We start from the raw sequence: 18,077 nt of genomic DNA, 5'->3' as shown, positions 1-18,077 counted from the left end.
CTCTCTTGCCTGGAAGAAAATAATACTTAACTGAATATAAAGTCCCGATAATGGAGAATACTGTAATTTCTGAGACTAGGATAATGTGAATAAATTCAAGAATACAAACTTCTCTTTATGTCTCATTATCAAACACATGTAGTTACGAGATCATGCCAAAATGAAAGAAAGGTTTAGCCTTAACATACCTCAAGTCGCCAATGCAACTCAACAACAAGCTTACGACAACTAGCTCGCCAATCCTATAACAAAGAAATACATGTACAACTTAGATGGCGCTATTATATCACGTATCTCAAACGATAACTCGATACTAAAATAAAACGGGCAGTATTTCCCCTGATTTTACTGCTTCCTCAAGCCAACTATAGGTGAGACAACAACACAATACAACTAGCAACTTAAAAATAACCTAACTACAATTCGGGACCTTTAATACAACAAAAACCCAAGCATACCATAGCACACCCAATCAACAAGTTATTAATTAGCCTGAAATTACAACGACGAGCAACCAGCCCACTTCTCTATCACATGTGTCATTTCTCCATGCCCTTTATCCTTTCAAACTCCATAAATCAGAAGCACAATAGGCCAACACGAGTGGACAACATAACAGCCCACTAAAATTGAAATAAATCGAAGTCACGGCTTCCGATCACTGTCTCGTGAGTTCTAACTATTAGGAAACGAATTTATCAACCTTACTTGATGTTTAAAAGATTAAATATAGAAATTTAAACATTTTCTTAACTATGAAGTACCTTCCAAAACTCAATCTACAAAGAAAACGAGAGGCAATATAGTGATACTTACGTCATAGGGATCGTTCTAATGTTATCGCTTCTTGATTTCGTACCCGGGATGTTAATCTTCTTTGGAACCCTTGTAGAGAGCTTAAGGGTACGTTTATGGGGGTTCTATGGTCGTGTTCTAGGAAAAATGAAGAGAGACGATTGAAAACCTATATATATCAACTTTTGAAAAGTTAAAGAGGTGCTAGCTTGGCACCCTAGCATTGGCCCCTTTTCCGATACTTATATCTTTTTATCTGGATATTGTATGAATGAACGGTTAAGGGAATTAGAAACTACATTCCAAGACCTTCAATTTGGTATATAATATGTCCCAAAAAGACCTCATATACACATAAAATATATTGCTCAAAAAGCTTTAGTGACACACCTACTTGTCACCTATACAGTCTGCGCAGTCTTGCCAAATTATAAATATCTATCTACTCCGATGTGGTATCAAAGAACGGTTTAATGCAGTAGTAACTAGACTCGTATATCGTCAATTTGATATGTAGATCATCCCGTAATTCCAAGTATATTTGTAGAAACGCTCAGCTACATTTGACCTAATTTTCAGCATATTTATGAATGTAACTTGTGATGACCTTTGCAAACTTTTGTTCCACAACTCGCTTGACTTCAAAACGTAACACACGACTATGATATGACTAAAATAACTCATATAATAACCTCCTTATAATTTTAATCACCCTAGTATCACCCCAAAGTATATGTTATAACATTCCGGTCGACTTTTGACGAGACTTATTTTCCTCAATTCGTTTAGTTTCTAAGCCTTCCAACCCTCTTGGTGCTTGTTATTCTTGATCTTAAATATTTGTAACCTCCATGGTAACATGATTAACTTAATTTATGTACTTTCAAAGATGATATAATTTCTGAGCTTACATCAGTTGACTTACAACGTACTCTCACGTACGAAAACATGGGGTGTAACGTTATGGATAATGTCATTAAATGTCAGTGATAGGGACACTATTTTCTTGAGTTAGGTCTGGCAGAAGTTCTTTACTTTATAGGAAGTGAAATTACATTTGTCTACTACTTATCATCCTCGTATGGATAGGCAATCTGAGGTGGTAAATAAGTGTTTGGAGATATATCTGAGGTGTTTCTGCGGTGAATTTCCTGGCTATTGAAAGTCTCGTTTAGCTATGGCAGAGTGATAGTACAATTGCTTTTCTCACTCGTCTACTGAGTGTTTTTCATATGAAGCTTTATATGGAAGGCCACCTTCTCTTTATCTTCCTTATTTGCCAGGTAAGTCAGCTCATGATGAAGTGGATTCTTGGTTGTTATAAAGGAAACTTAAGCTACAAGTACTACAATTTTATCTTACTAGAGCACAACTTAGAATGAAATAAATAAAAGACAAGCATAGAACAGAAAGGGCTTTTGATATGGGGAATTAGGTGTATCTTAAATTGTAACCCATTTTAGTTTCTCAACAATCTTTAAATAAGCTTGCTAGCAAGTAGTATGGTCCTTTTCGATTATTAAGAAGGTTGGAGAGGCTGCTTATACCCTTGTGCTTCCAGATTCAGTCAAAATCCACTTCACTTTTCATGTTTCTTTGCTAAATAAATGTACCAGCTTTCTTCACAGATATCCTTACCTCCCTACTTGATCTTACTAGTCCATTGTGTCCCAAACCCAAAGCTATTTTATAGTGGAGAATGATTAAGAGAAATAAAGATGTAAATCAAGTTCTAGTGAAATGGGATGACATTTCAGTTGATACGACTACTTAGGAAGTTTTTATGATCTCTATATTTGGTTTCCTAATTTTTATCCTTGAGAAGAATGATCGCTTTAACCAAGGGGTATAGTCACACTTAGTTCCAGTTCATAGAAGAATTATTCTGTAAGATTTACAGTTGACATTTTAATTAGCAATGAAGGGAAAAGTAGCATGTCACGCCCCGACCTCGGGGAGCGCGACCGGCGCTCAACCGAGATAACTCGGCCGAGCAAGCCTGCTGGATTTCCTTCTACCCAACTCACCCATAAACAAAAGAGAATATAATCTTCATTAATTAATACCACGAGGGTTCATGAACAATACTAGTTCCATCACCATTAGTTACTTCAGTTATAAGTCTCCAAAACAATACATTTCACAACTATAGTTTTATAGTGGAAGTATGAGATACAATTATGACATCTTTAGTTTAACTTTTCCACACTAATACACAACCCACACTATGTCTACGGAGCCTCTAATAGATATAAAAGAGTACAATGATGGTGCCGGCAATAAGACTCCGGCTATACCTCAAAACATAATACACACGGAGTAAAGATACACAACTCCGGAATGAAGTGGGGCTCACCAAGTCAGCTGGAAAAAAGTATACCGCTATCACTGGTCAATGCCTCCCGCTGTGGAACCACCTGCATCTATTAAAGATGCAGTGCCCCCGACAAAAGAGACGTTAGTACATGTCGAATAGTAATAGTACGAAAACCAAAACATCTATTCAAGAACTTGGAAATACAACATGAATATGATGAGTCATGGTAACAATAATAGGGCTTAGATAGCCATACAAGTCAAAACAAATATTATTAAGAACTTCCAATAACATTATAAATTTCAAGTCGGGGATCCTCTACAACTATCTTTACACAGAGCGGCTTTGCCGCCTCACCCCAAGGTATGCGGGTGGAGGTGAAATCACAATACTACATAAAGCGGCCCCTCTGCCTCACCCTAATGTATGCGGGTGGAGGTGTACTCACAATACCAAAACTCTATACAAAGCGGTCCCGCTGCCTCATCCCAATATGTGCGAGTGGTGGTATAACAACAATACTAGAATCCTACACAAAGCGGCCCTGCCACCTCACCCCAATATATATGTAGGTGGAGGTGTAATCCCAATTACAATCTTTACATAATTTGGTGTAATAACTTTCATTTGAAACACGACTTGGAGTTATAACATGAAGATACGTAATCCATACTTTAAACACATCCTCAATTAGTAGCACAATATAATAAGAGCATTTGAAACACGTATTGAACATATATCTTTGCCACAAAGCTTATTCGGAATAATCGATTCATGATGATCAACTCAGAACATACAAGGGTAATGTGAGGTTCAATTCTAAGAGAAGAGTTTAGCCAACATATTTTGCTTTGAGCTTCCTTAAATTACTACAATATTCCGAAAACTCTAGCAACCTCAATTTATTTAGAAACATAACAAAATTGAACTATAGTTATGAAGATATTTGTGGGTTCACCTCATTTAAGTATTTTATCAAATACTAGGTATGCATTATGATTTCAAGATTCTTCTATGGTGGATTCATTCATCCCACAACCCAATCGTTACCCCTTTGAGCTCAACAACCTTCCCATACATCTCGTTGGTACATGCATGTATAATAATACTCTCTCATACAAGAATCACACTCTCTATGACCCAAAAATCCGAAATTGAAGAACTGGGGGAAGAAATTCTTACCTTTTAGAAGCCCTAACAAGTTCCTCTTGATGAGATTTCAAGGTTTGACTCAAGTTGAGTAGTGAAATCCTTATCCATCCCATTCCTCTCTCTAGAATAACTCTCTCATCTCTCTAAAACATCTGGTAATCCCCCAAAATGAACCCTTAGGCTAGATAAATAAAATGGGAGTCGAATTATAAAATTAAAAAAATGAAGCCCCGACATAGATATGCGGTCGCATATATGACCACATAACACTTCTGCGGTTCGCAAATCGACCGCACAATTGGTGCTCCAAAACTGGGACCTTCGGGTTGGGTCTGCGGCAGTTTTGCAGCCCGCAGACCTGTTTTGCAGTCGCATAATGCACCGCAGACCTGTTCTGCGGTCGCATAATGCGCCGCAGAACTTCCCTCCGAAAAATCTCCATGCTGGTTCTGCGATTGGTGTGCAGAACCCGAAACTATTTTGCGGTCACATAATTGACCGTAAAATGTCATCCAAAATTCGCCCAGTTTTCTGCTTCACTCTGCGACCATTCTGCAGCTCGCAAAGTGATTCTGCGACCGCATAGTGGGCCGCAGAAATGTTCTATTCTGCCAAAAGTTTTCTTCAACTCCCCAATGCACTGTTCAACCCAAAAAGTCCGCCGCGAAGAATCTCTACAATCATTAACACATAAGTCTACCTCGGCACCATAAAATTCTGGATTTTAGGTAAAGTTTTACGGGACCTTACATAGCAGTTATTGCAATGTGGATTTTATTTTCAGTTGTATGATTTGTCATATAAATGCCTGTATACATGCTTGTGGAATATATGTGCATTATAGATATTTTCTCTATTTCTTCTCTATTTTTTCTCTAAATTTCTCTATTTTTTTACTGTTGAAGTTTCCCGAGATCTTCTACAATCTCATCGACTTGTTCAATCTAATTCTTAAATTGAGTTCCTGAATTGGGTCCCGATTTCTCATAGTCTTTTTTATTTTGATATATGTTATTTCTCGCTATATTTTTTAAAACTAGAGTAATAAACACCAGTGCTAACTCTTTCGTGCTATCTGTTGTCTCCTTAAGTTTTAGGCATTTTCAATTTAATATAGGTGGTCTAAAATTTACTTCGACGAGGTTGCGATAAGTAGAATGCTCGAAACATTAAATTCATTAGAATATGTTTAAAGGCCCAAACTATGCCCTTTTTTCTTCCAGCAAAGCGTGGAAGGGAGTGATATTCTTTACACTACTGATTTTTATTCTATTTTCCCTAAGTTACTATTTTGTTTGAAATACTGGTTTGATTTATTCTATTTTGGGTCTATTTGTTGTGATTTGGTGCTATTATGGATTCTACATTTCTTCTGTATGATAGTGTAGGTATCTCCATATTGTACTTTTGTCTTTATGGTTTCTTTTTTTCTTCGCCTGCTCCGTCAAACATGGAGGAACTGAAAAGATTTGATGATTTTGAGATGAGGATTAAAAAATCCTGAGAAATATGATTTAATTTTTTGTGCTTGATTTTTTTCTAACCTAATCCGAACTAATTATGTACTGGATCTTTTTTCTTTGTTATGCCTTCCTTTTAGCTACTGTTACGACGCTGATATACTTGAATTTTCATGGTTATAACTTGAGGGTTTTTATTATATGTGTTGTTCATTGATTATATGTTTGTTTTGGGTATTAAGAAATTATAAGCTATCGATTATTGGTTTTCATGATCTGTTTTTCGTTTTCTCCCTTTTAAATAGGTTTTGGTAGAGTAGCATGAGGGTTTCGGTAAAATATTTTTCTCTTCTTCCTCTTCCTCTTCATCCTTCTCCTTATCTTCTTTATTTCCATTTGGCTTTCACAGGGTTTGTTTTGGGAGTGAGATTTATGTCGAGAAAAACAAGTGAAAGAAAAGCAATTACTAAAAGGTTGCTCTTTTTTTCATTAATGAAGTAAAATGCTAACTTTTTTGGCATAAAAAAGATGATATGAGTATAAAGGGTGAGGTGTTATCTCCATAACATGTTCTATACTAAGTTGAGGGAGCTAGTCAAAACAAAAAATTAGGTGGTCAAGACGTAAAAGAGCTAATAAAGTTTAGAAAAGGAAAAACATCATTTATATGGAAATAATACTCCATACTTCATGGAAATCTTGAAAACCCTAAATTTAATGGTGGGTTTTACTAATAATGTAGACAATAGTGCTTAATTGAAGCCAATATTGTAATGACCTGACCGATCATTTTGTGTATTTTAGCCACATTCCCCTATTTGAAGTTCTTCGTATGTGTGTTTGATGTTGGGTGATTTGCGAGGATAGGTGGGATTGTTTTCGAGAAGATTTTGGACTATATTGGGACACTTAGTTTTATTTTGGAAGCTTAAGTTGTAAGAGTTAACCAAGGTTTGACTTTTGAATAAACGACCTCAGATTCGTGTTTTGATGATTTCAATAAGTTCATATAGTAATTTTGGACTTAGGCATATGTACGTATTTGAATTAAGAGATTCTTAAGGTTTTTTAGCTCTAATTATCGAAAGTTGGAAAGTTGAAGGTTCACAAGGTTCATAGGTTTGATCGGAAGTTGACTTTGAATATATCGGGTCCTGATTATGGTTCTGAGACTTGGAATAGTTTTTTTTGGCCATTTGAAAATTATGTGCAAAGTTTGGTTATAATCCGGACCGGTTAGGCTTGAATCAGACGCTTGGTTTGAAGTTGTGAGTTTATGAACTTAAGAGATTGATCTTGATTGATAATTCTTAGTTTTGGTGTTAATTTCTACTTTTTTGAGCCTTTAGTTAGGTTTGGGAAAGGTATTATGACTTATTGGTGTGATTGGACGGAGTCCCGAGGGCTCGGGTGTGTTTAAGATGGATTCCGGATCATTTGGGTGGCAGGTATGGTTTTGGTATATCGCACCTGCAGAATTTTGACCTCACGTGCGATCACAGGTGCATGGAGGGGTCCGCAGAAGCAGAACTGGGCCTGGGTAGGGGAGTCCGCAGATATGGAGGTCTGTGCGCAAATGCGCTTGTGTAGGTGCAAGTTCTGTCTGCAGGAGCAGATCCGCATAAGCAAATATTTGGCCACAAATGCGAGTTATCATGATTGTAGTGAAACTCGCTAAAGCGAGTCTTTTGTCGTAGAATAGATGTTGCAGAAGCGGCAGAAATGGTCGTAGATGTGAAACCACTAGGCAGAATATTATAATCGAGGGTTTGGCTTCGTTTTGTCATATTTTGAAATTGTGAGCTCGAATTTGGCGATTTTAAGGCGATTTTTACCCACTTGGATTGGATAAGTGTTCTTAACTCGAATTTGATTATTATTCGTGATTCCATCCTTGATTTTGGCATTGGCTGATTAAATCTAAGGGAGAAAATTGGGGTTTTTGTAAAAAAAATTTGAGAATGAATAATTGAGATTTGAACCCCGATTTAGAGTCAGATTTGAATGAAATATTTGGACTCGTGTGGTTATGGGTAGCCGTGATCTACCCTTTGACTCGGGGTTTGACCGTGTGGGCCCATGTTGACTTTTGTTGACTTTTTGAGAATTGAATAAAGATCGAAGTTTTATTGTTTGGAATTAATTCCTATGACTATGTGTTAGAGACGTTATTGAGTTATTATTTGCTTGATCTGACTCATTCGGAGGCTGATTTGAGAGGCAAGGCATTTTTGGAGTATTGATTCCGTGCATTATGGTAAGTAACTTGTCAAAGCTTGGTTTGAGGGTAAAATTTCCATTGGCTATGATACTTGTTACATGTTAGGAGTGACGCGTATATGCGTACAACGTAGTTATTCATGATCCAGGTAGACCTTAGGCTATCGTGTGCCTTTTTTTGCTATCATGACTCCTTGTTACCTTATGTTTTCTACTTGTATTACTATTTGTGCTATTATTCATGCTAGAAATCATGTCTAGGCTATGTGCTTATCCGTTTAAGACATGATAAAGCTATTTTGCTAAGTCGAGATGTTTTCTTTGATTGTTGTCATAGTTTTCCAGTCATGATATTCTACCCGCGTGTTATATTACCATCTCGGTGCACTTTCTTATATGTTATTTCACATGTTATTGGTGTCCTTATTGTGTCACACGTGTTTGAGCAAAATTATGGCATGTTGGTATAATCCGAGTGGCATATTGATCTTGATACTATGAGATGCTGGCATATTGAGATTTGAGCGATTAATGACTGAACTTGGGCCATAGAGCCGTGTTGATATTGGTAGTGAGGTGATGCAGAAGCCAGACCCCATATTGAGCTGAGTGGTATTGATAGTGAGGTAAGGCGTACGCCAGACCATTTGGGCTGGGTTATAATGATCATTGACTTTTGATCCGATTAGCTCTTGGGCTAGGATCCGCCCATCCGAAGTCAAGTGATAACCCATATTACTTTAGGCCCTGTGAGTGCATGCATTTGATACGTGCTTAGAGAGGGCTAATGCCAGACACCCGTACAATGCTGAGTGTGTGATTGTGTGGTGTTCGAGGGGTATTCGTGCCTAATACTATGTATGTGTTGAGGTTGTGCTCACTTGAAGATTTAAACTATGATATTATTAGTTTTTACAGGGATACTTGTTATGCAGGCATAGACTCGCAATCTCCTCATGCTAGTTGATAATTGATGTCTTTAAAAGTTGATGCCTTGAATGAATAGTGTAGAAAGCATGCATGTTTCCTCTTAATGTGATAGAATACAATTGAGTTGCTCTTTCTTGTTATTATTATATTGTTATTGTTGTTGGCATGGAAAGTTAGTATTGGGCCTTACCAAGCTTGTTACTACTTTGAGCTCGAGGTTAGGCTTGTTACTTATTGAGTACATGGGTTCGGTTGTACTCATACTATAATTTGCACTTTATGTACAGATCCAAGTGCTGCTGAGAGGGGTGATTGCTAGAGAGTCGCATCTGTACCAGTTTGGAGATTTCGAGGTATCTTCTATTTCATTCGCAGGCCTTGAAGTCCCTTTTCTCTTAGTTCATGTTATTACTGTTAAATCTTTCAGATAGTACTGTATTTTGGTTTAAACTCTATATTTAAATTCTATAGAGGTCATGTACTTGATGGCACTAGACCGTGAGGTAGTTTTCAATTGTATTGTTGCTAATAACTTCAGTTATTTATGTTATTCTGCTGTTGAGATTATTTCACGCTATTTTATTGTTTATTTCTACTTATTGGTTGTTGTCTTGCCTAGAAACCGGTGTTAGGCCCCATCACGACTTCAGTAAAATTTTGGATAGTGACAAGTATGTTGTTTTTGATTTATATTTCTCTATTCATCCATATAGAAAAAGGAGAAGAGTGCTTGATTATCATGACCCAAACTCCACCAAGGTCGTGATGGTACATAACACCACTGACTTGGCAAATCAATCATCAACATTATAATCATAAAATACTTAACAAGAATAATGAAGTAGTCTAAGAGTAATCATAGATAAATAATAATCTCTCAAGAACTGGTAGTACAAGTCAAGAGTAACTAATGACTAACTAATACAACTGTCTCAATCTCCGTCTAAAATAAAAGACATAAACAAGTAAATATGGAATGTGGCTGCAAATCCAATCATAGTAGCTCAATGCAAAGACTGCAAATGTCAACCCTTATGCTATCTCATGGGTCCTCGCTAGTACCAGAGAGCATTAAAATATACAAAAGTATAGTATGAGTATACTGACACAGTACTCAGTAAGCACCGTGGCTGACCTCAATGGTGGTTTAGTAAAAAATGATGCTTACTTTACAAACCTCTGCAATTCATATAAGCAACTGTTGAGAAAATGCACAGAAGCAGCATAATAAGTGTCATGATCCAAAATTTTACCAGAGCCGTGATGGCGCCTAACACCGCTTGGTAGGCTTGCCAATAATCAATAAGCAGAAATAAACTTAAATAACAATATTAAATAGTCTCAATAGCAGAATAACTTGAATAACTAAAGTCAATAGCAATAATAAATTGAAAACCATCCCACGACCTAGTGTCATCGAGTAAATGAGCTCTACAAGATTTAAATATAAAGTCTGAACAAAACAAATTCAGTACCATTTGAAGATGGAACAGTTATAACATGAACTAAGAGAAAATAGACATCAAGGCTCACGAACAAAAAGACAACTTCCTCGAAATCTCCAGAACTGGTACCGATGCCACTCTCTAGAAATCACCTCCCTCAGCAGCACCTGGATTATCACATAAAGTGCAGAGTGGAGTATGCGTACAACCTATCCCATGTACTCAATAAGTAACAAGCCTAACCTCGAGCTGAAAGAAGTGACGAGCTTGGCAAGGTCCAATATTCATTTCCAATAGCCAATAACAACAATAACGGTAAAATAACAACAAAAAGAAAAGTAGCTTAAGTAATATCAAATTTAGCCTTTTCACAATAAGAGGAGAAATAAGCATACTTTTTCAAGAATAACATTTAAGGCATAAATGCTTCTATAGAAATCACCTAAACATGATTTTATCAATTTAACTGTGATTTCAAGTTCTACACATCAAATAGAGACGCCAAGTACCAATTAACACGAGGAATAAAATACAACCCTATACCTGCATAATAAGTATACATGCTAGAATCAGTAATTTGCAGTTAAATCATCAAGTACACCAAATCTCACCACATGTAGAGTGCCTGGCAAAAGTACCCTTAAATCATCACTCACAACCATACTCAGCACTGTACGGGTGCCTGATATAACTCCCTCACCAAGCACATATATGATCAGTGTGCCTGCACCCACAGGTTAATACCTAACACCGGAGGGGTAGGTCCTAACCCAAGTATTGATCAGATCTAAGTGAATGATCAATATCACTTAGCCCAATATGGGGCCTGGTGCACACGTCGCCTAACAATTAATACCACTCAGCCTACTATGCGGCCCGACGCACTTGTCACCTCATAATTATTACCACTCAGCCCAATATGAGGCCTGGCGCACGCGTCACCTCACTGTCAATATCAAATCGACTCTATATCCCAAGTTTAGTCATCAACCGCTCAAGTCTCAAATGCCCACATCTCACAGTACTCAGCTCAACCCGTGCCACGAAGTAGGGCACCAACAACATGTGAGATAACATATAAAGAGTGCACAAAGACAGAGAGATAATACACGGATGTACATCATGACTAAGCATATGACTATAATTAAGGAAAACAACTCAATATAGCAAGAATAGCCCTATCATATCTCAAATAGATAAACATATAACCTAAATATGATTTCTAACATGAATAATAGTTCTCGTAGTCATACAAGTGGAAAAAACACAGAAATAACGGGGTATGATAGCAAACAAGGCACATAATAGCCTAAGGTCTACCCGAATCATGAATAACCTCGGTGTACGCATATACGCTCATCACTTAGGACATGCGTCACCCCCAACATGTATCAAACACCATAACCAACCGAAAATTACCTTCAAACCAAGTTTAAACAAGGTCCTTACCTCAAAGCGTGAGCATCAATACTCTAAAAATCCCTTGGCTCTCAAATTGGCCTCCGATCATGTCAAAACTAGCAAAAATAACTCAATAACGTCAAACAAATCCATAAGAATTGATTCCAAACACTAAAGCTTCGATCTTTATTCAATTCTCAAAAAGTCAAAAAAATTCAACTAGGGCCCGCATGGTCAAAATCGGAATCAAGGGAACATCTCGACTACTCATAACCCCACGATTTTAAATATGTAGTTATATTCCAAAACCAAGTCCAAATCACAACGCAAAACCCCAATTTTCAACCTCTTAGGTTGTAGGAAAAATTCCCAATTTTTTCCTCAAAATTTCATAGTTTGGGTATTAATAATCCATATAGATTCTTGAAAGAATGATAGAAATGTGTAGAAATCACTTACCCTAATGTGTAAAAATTCTCTTCAAAATCACCCCTCTCCAAGTCTATGGTTCAAATATGAGAGAATGAGCTAAAATCCCGAAATTATTCCTTATTAACCAGTTGTAGAAGTCACAAATGCGACAAGGGGTTCACAAATGCGAGCCTCGCAAATGCTAGAAAAGGCTCGCAAATGCAAACTGGCTCCCTCATCCGTAGTCTTCGCGAATGCAACCAGGAATGTCGCAAATGAGACCAAGTATTACAAATGCGACAAACCCTTTGCAAATGCCGATGATGTAATTGCGACTCCAGTTTTGCAAATGTGAAGCTGGCCTTTTCAGGCGCCCATCACAAATGTGATGCAGACTCCGCAAATGCGAACCTTCACAATTGCAAGCAGACCATCGCAATTGTGAGGTCTGTATCACAATCAAAACTAAACCTTCCCCGAAACCAATCCGAAACTCACCCGAACCGCATACCAAATATCCATACAAGTATATAAACCTCCTAGTACTCACTCATAAGCTCAAAACATCAAAATAACATCCATAACAAAGAATCAAGCACCCAAACACATCATGCAAGCCTCCAAATTCATGAAGTTCAAATTTCACAAGCAAGCATACGTTCCATGCCAAACCAACTCTGAATAAACTTAGCACACAAGTCCCAAATGGAAGAACAAACATATTTCAAGCCTCGGAAATACAATTGGAATCCGATAGCCTCAAAGTCAACTCATGGCCAAATTTATGAGATTTTTAAACCTTTAAATTGCCAACTCTCGACAAATGCAGCCAAATCATCCTAGGAACCTCTTGTCACGACCTAAATCGGAGGGCCATGATAGGCACCTGGACCTTACTTTGAGAGAATCACTATGACATGCTTTTGTATCATAAACATAAATAAGGGTGGGCCACTGATGGTAGGCTATAATTACGTATTTTAGTCGCTTATTACACTTCAATTTACTGCAATTTAATTGAGTTTGAGCTTTAATCGTTAGTGTTTTGCACTAATTGTGTGTTTTATGCCTTGTAGGAGATTTTCGAGCTATGTAGATATTACAGAATGAATTTGAGCTATTTAGAGCTTTGAAGTCTAGGTAAAAGCCCAAGAGATTAAGCCGGGATTGCATTCGGGGGTCGAGAACCACGTCTAGATATCAAAAAGAAAAATCCAAACTCCGAGAAAATAACACACCCTCGGCATGTGGCGCGCCGCGCCTATACATTTCCGGCGCGCCTGTGCAAATTTTACAGAGTTATTATCCCAGTTCGTGTATGAAAAAGTATTTTCATCTGGTTCCGACCCTACTTAGTATTAATACATGTAAAGACATTATTTTAAGGACTTTTGACACATCTTTGACCTAAGTAAGCCAAGGAGGAGGTGGAGAAGCAAAAGCTCAAGGATTTCATCATTCAATCCTCACTCAAGACAAGGGTTTGGATTGTTTTATGTTTTCCTTTAACTTAAATATTGTTATGATGAATTACTCCATATCCATGGAGTAGTTTTCTTTAGGGTTTGATGAATTTGGTGTATTGATACTTGTTTGTGGATAATTAACTCTAGTTTTATGTATTGAATCATTTTGGTTGTTTTAATTATTGCATCTATATTCACTTGTTTGTGTAATTGAGAGAGGCATAACTTGTGATATTGTTGCATTATATTTCGTTGCTTGAAGTCATTAATTCTTTTTGGCAATCGGAAGAGGCTAGTTGAATTATTGATTAAACTGAGTTAGGAAGATAATCGAGAGAGGTTCTTCTAAATACCAATCCACTACGAATTCTTGCATATCTTCACGTGCTTAAAATTGGTTCATCTTATGAGTTTGAGACTTAATCGAGAGAGGAGTTTCTACTAATCAATCGAACTAATAATCAAGTGAACTCGAGAGACTCACTTGAACATTAAAAGTGAATTATCTAGAGTTAAATCCCAAACATTTATCTTTCACCTATCCTATCAACCTTATCTTCTCCCAATTGATAACTTCCTTTTCTTAATACTTGCATTGATTGTCATTAGACAATAGTATAGATTCTTAGTTAATTTTAGAAACCTAAATTGTTGATCATTCTGGATAGCAATCTAGCTACAAACTACGATAATACTGTTTAACTCCAATCCCTGTGGATACGATATTATAATTTACTATATCCTACTGGCGAGCATATTTTAGTATGTGTTTTAAGCTCGTTAAATTTTGGCGCCGTTGCCGGGGATTGGCAATTAATAGTGTTTGAAATAGTTTGTAGTGCTAATTCAGGAATGTTTCTTTTTATTTTATTTTATTTTTCCCATTTTATGTTTGGTATTCTTTGACTGTGTGCAGGCTACATTTTAAATTTGTGCATGACTCGATCTTCTGGTGAGGAATTGCAACCATACGAACCAGAAATCGAGAAACAACTATAACAGTTGAGGAAGGAAAGAAATCTCGCTGAGAAAGTAGATAAGGTTGGGCAATCCTCAACCAAGGAAGACATGGCTAGAGATGATGATAATGTTAATTTAGTTGCGAGAGAGGCAGCCCAACTCAGAGAGAAAGCTGCAAGGGATGCTGAAGAAGCAACATTTAGAGATGCACAATTTGCTTATGAGGAGAGGGCTCAAAGAATGGCTTAGAATCAGCATGTGGGTGCAGACCAGTTCGAAAATATAGCTCCCGGCCAAGGGAGACTACTTGGTGATTATGCTAGACCGGTATACAACCAATGCTTGTCAAGTGTGAGGCCACCTCCAGTTGCAGCGAGCAATTTCGAATTGAAGCAAATGTTGCTTCAAACTCTTCAAAACAACTGTGTTTTCAGAGGAAAGATGAACAAAGATCCAAATAATCATCTAATGGACTTCGAAGAGATTATGAACACCTTTGAATACAATGGTGTGTCACAAGATGCAGTTTACTTAAGGGCATTCCCCTTCACACTTAAAGATGATACAAATCACTGGCTTCGAAGCTTGCCCCAAGGATCGATTAGAACATGGGAGGAGATGACCAGAAAATATCTTGCTAAATATTTCTCCTCAGCTAAAATGGGAAAGTTTAGCAGAGAAATCCATAACTTATGTCTGAACGAGAATGAAACTGTGTTTGAAGCTTGGGAGAGATTTAAGGAGATAGTGCAAAAGTATCAACATAGCGGAATTGAACTCTGGATGTAACTCCAAGACTTTTGGGATGGATTGACACCGGCCTCACGCAGAACATTGAGCAATGCAGCTGGAGGTCCATTGATGAAAAAGACACCAGAGGAGATAGTCACTATTCTCGATGAATTATCTGAAGATGCAAATCAGTGGCCCTCTAAAATTGCTGAAAGAAGAAGATCAACTAGTGTTCACCAAGTTGATGCTAACACATCTGTGCAGGTACATCTTGATGCCATGGCGAAAGAGATAAGGAAGCTGACCTTAGCTTCAATACAGAGTGAGAGTAACACAACTTGTGATATATATGGAAGAGGACACCATATTCATGAGTGTCAAGCCTCAACTGAGGAAGTAAATGCTGTGAGAAATTATAACTTCAATGCAATGGGTCAGAAGTACCTTGGTTTTTCATGGAGTTCACCTGGGGGGTACTGCAAATGCATGGCAACAAAATAACTCCAGATTTCAAGGAGCTCCTGGTTTTGAGAATTAGCCGAGGCAGCAGTTTTAGCCTCAACAGCCAATACAGACAAAGAAGAGAAAGATAGAAGAAACATCAGTAGTCAAGCTCACAGAGCATTGCAGTGCAATTTTACAAAATGAACTCCCATAAAAGTGTGGAGATCCAGGGAGTTTTACTATACCTTGCTCGTTAGGCACTCTTAATTTTGATAAGTCTTTGTGTGATTTCAGTGCCTCAATTAATTTAATGCCTTTGTCTATTTACAGAAAACTAGAGAATGAGCTTGGAGAGATAAGGTCTGCACCAATATCTTTGCAGATGATAGACCAAACAACAATAATACCCGAGGGGATAGTGGAAGATGTCTTAGTTCGGGTAGATAAGTTTGTATTTCCTATAGATTTCATAATGGTAAATATGGAGGAGAACAAAGAGGCCCCCCTCATCCTAGGAAGACCATTTTTAGCAACGGGTAGAGCTATACTGGACCATTTTTAGCAACGGTGACGTTTGAGATGAATGTAGCAACTGGAGTGAAAAAGGAGAAGCCAGCTGCAAGTGTTGAGTGGAGAGTGAAAAGTGCGAAAAAGAAGGTCCTAGTGATTGAGAAAGACAAGTGTGGGGTGTACCCCAAGAAGGATAAGAAAAAGCTATCTGCATGGATGTGTGCATTAGTTCGGGAATGGAGCCCGACTTCGACTCAGACTCCGACTGAAAATTCAAGGAAGTTTCCTCTACCTTATGATTTTTAATTGTATGTCATGGGGACATGCCATAACTTAAAGTGTAGGGTGGGGAAAATTGTATATTGTATGTATATGTGTTAGTAATTTAGTTTTGTTGTTTTAGTAGTTAGAGATAAAAAAAAGAGAAAAAACCATAAAAATTTAAAACATTTTGACTTTTTCGGATGATGGATATCATTCGACGGGTTTCTTGAGGGATTAAAGTCGAAAGGAAAAAACAAAAAGATTTTCTTTTGTAGTTAGTGTAATAATTCCCCCTTGATTTTCTTTGTGCCGCGGTTCTTTTCCAAGGGTTTTGTTTGAACCGCGTGTAGTTAGTTTTATTTTTGTTAGTAGTAGGGAACCTTGTGCTGTGTTTCGAAATGAAAGCAATGTTTCTTGACTTTATTATACCTTGAGAATAGTGAGTGCTTTAGTTGTGACGCTTAGGCTCAATTTTTGACTCTTGCATAAGCACCTTAAATTGTATGATTTTAACTTTTCTTAATTGCTTGACTAGAGTGTCTTGATAATCCAATCTAGAGTGAGTTATGAGCCATGTGTGTGTGAGATTTCGTGTATTCTGTGCATTGCATTCGATGTCAAGAACTTGCTCCGTGTGTTTGCAATGCGAAATAGTAGTTTTATTCAGTCTTGGAAGTGATATAGTCATTTCTTTGTTGAGCCAATAATATGTTATTACCCACCTAATTGTTATGTATCTTAGTTAATCCCGTTGAGCCTGTAATCATGTTTCTTTAGCAACCACATTACGAGCCTTACTCATTTGTTCGAATTGACCATCTATTCGGACCTTGTACCTCTCGTGAGAACTTAAATTTGTTATAATCTCTGTAAAAGTTGAAGTATGGGGTGATTGGTTTGGCTTTTGAGTGGAACTAATGAAATAAGGAGAAAGGAAACTATTTTGAAAAAGTAAGAGCCACTTGAATTGAAAGAGAAAGAAAAAAAATAATTGTATTGTTGTGAAAAATATTCATTGATAAGTGGTGACTCTTGCTGCAACTATGCTTAAAGAAGTGGGAGTTAATGTATAATGATGTTAAGGTAGAGAATGGTTTGACATAAGTTTGGGGTTTTGAATGTTAAATTGTATGTATTAAAGTGCTTAGCAAGGTGTAGTCACTCTTATATCTAAATGTATCCTACCTGTCCCGCAGCCTACATTACAACCAATTAAAGTCCTATTTGATCCTTGACTGAATAAGCTCGATTAGTTAAGTAGTACACTATGGGAAAGCCTATGGTTCATCTTTTGTGGCATATGAATGTTATTTCTGAGAGTGAGTGAATTCTTTCTATATTGAGTTCCTGATTGTTATTAAATTTGATGGTGTATGGAACTACTCTCTTTTGGTTGCGAGGGCACGTGATTCATGAAGGAAAGGTAATGTCGTTGATCTCTATGCTAGAGTAAGTGAGCGAGTTATAAATAATGCGTGGTACTTGTAAGTCAAATCTTGAGGCTAGGATGTTACACTATTGTGCTTAGTCTATTTTAAATATTCTTGGTATGATGAATTACGAGAATTAT

The 18,077-nt window shown here is 37.3% G+C and overlaps 1 long non-coding RNA gene across 1 annotated transcript; it reads left to right on the top strand.

Moving 5' to 3' along the window:
• Nucleotides 1–1,861: 1,861 nt before the first annotated feature.
• On the top strand, nt 1,862–9,451 carry LOC117276613 (uncharacterized). Its single transcript, XR_004506879.2, has 2 exons — nt 1,862–2,078; nt 9,162–9,451. It is a non-coding gene; the product is annotated as an uncharacterized lncRNA (long non-coding RNA).
• The last annotated feature ends 8,626 nt before the right edge of the window (nt 9,452–18,077 follow it).

This window comes from Nicotiana tomentosiformis, chromosome 4 (genome assembly GCF_000390325.3).
Source record: "Nicotiana tomentosiformis chromosome 4, ASM39032v3, whole genome shotgun sequence".
In the NCBI taxonomy this organism is placed as follows: domain Eukaryota; kingdom Viridiplantae; phylum Streptophyta; class Magnoliopsida; order Solanales; family Solanaceae; genus Nicotiana; species Nicotiana tomentosiformis.
The sequence above is the reverse complement of the archived record's forward strand: the minus strand, read 5'-3'. Positions and strand labels throughout refer to the sequence as shown.